Below are 1,067 nucleotides of genomic sequence, written 5' to 3'. Positions count from 1 at the left end.
TGAATTGATGCTAAATGATTGAGAAGAATCAGAAGATCATTGTGCACAGTAAAAGCAATGTTGTAATAATGAAATACTTGGCTACTCTGATCAACTTAATGAATGATCCAAGATAATTCCAAAGGACTCATGATGAAAAAATGCTATCCACAACCAGAGAGAACTGATACACTCTGAATGCAAATTAATATATAACTTTCTCACTTGCTTTTTATTTTTTGCTATATGGCTAATATGGAAATATGTTTTGCATGATTTCACATTTAGAATCGCTTGCCTTCTCAGTACACGGGGAATGATTGGGAGGGAGAAAGAGAATTTGGAACCTCAAATTTAAAAAGAATGTTAAAAATAAAGAAATAATAAATGTGTGTGTGTGTGTGTGTGTGTGTTTTAAGACAACATCTAAAAGGAAACTAGAAGTAACAAGTTGGGGCAGGCAGAGCAAGATGACACAGCTATGGGATGGTAGAAAAGTTGAGGGTGGGGAACCAGGTTAAATAAAATAAAAGTCCCCCAGTCAGAGCCTAGGGCCCCAGAGGAATCAAATTCTAATAGGAGGAGGAAAAGGCCAGAGCTAAGGTGGCATCACTTAGAGATGACCAGGAAGGGCAGAGTGGGCTCTGATTGGGCTAAACAAGGTAAAAGCTAACCAATCAGAGTCCAAGGCCCCCAAGGCAGGACTCTGAGGTCCAACAGAAGGAGGCCAGAATGCAAACCTCAGCCTACTTGCTCCTCCTCAGCACTCAATCCCTTGATTTCAGTTATCACCTCTCTGTGGATAATTCCCAAATCTGTAGCATAAGCCCTGTACTTCACCTGAGCTCCAGTCCTATATCCTCAACTGCCTACTGAAGATTTCTATTTGGATATTTCAGCATTACCCCAAATTCAGCGTGTATAAACCCCAACTAATTTGATTCTCCATATATTGAGAGAGAGAGAGAGAAAGAAGGAGAGAGAGAGAGAATGAGGGAAGGAAGGAAAGGAAGAAAGAAAAAAGAAAGGAAGGAAGGAAGGAAGAAAGAAAGAAAGAAAGAAAGAAAGAAAGAAAGAAAGAAAGAAAG

This window comes from Vombatus ursinus, unplaced genomic scaffold, assembly GCF_900497805.2.
Source record: "Vombatus ursinus unplaced genomic scaffold, bare-nosed wombat genome assembly UNPS02014959.1, whole genome shotgun sequence".
Taxonomy (NCBI): domain Eukaryota; kingdom Metazoa; phylum Chordata; class Mammalia; order Diprotodontia; family Vombatidae; genus Vombatus; species Vombatus ursinus.
Note: the sequence above shows the minus strand (reverse complement) of the source record.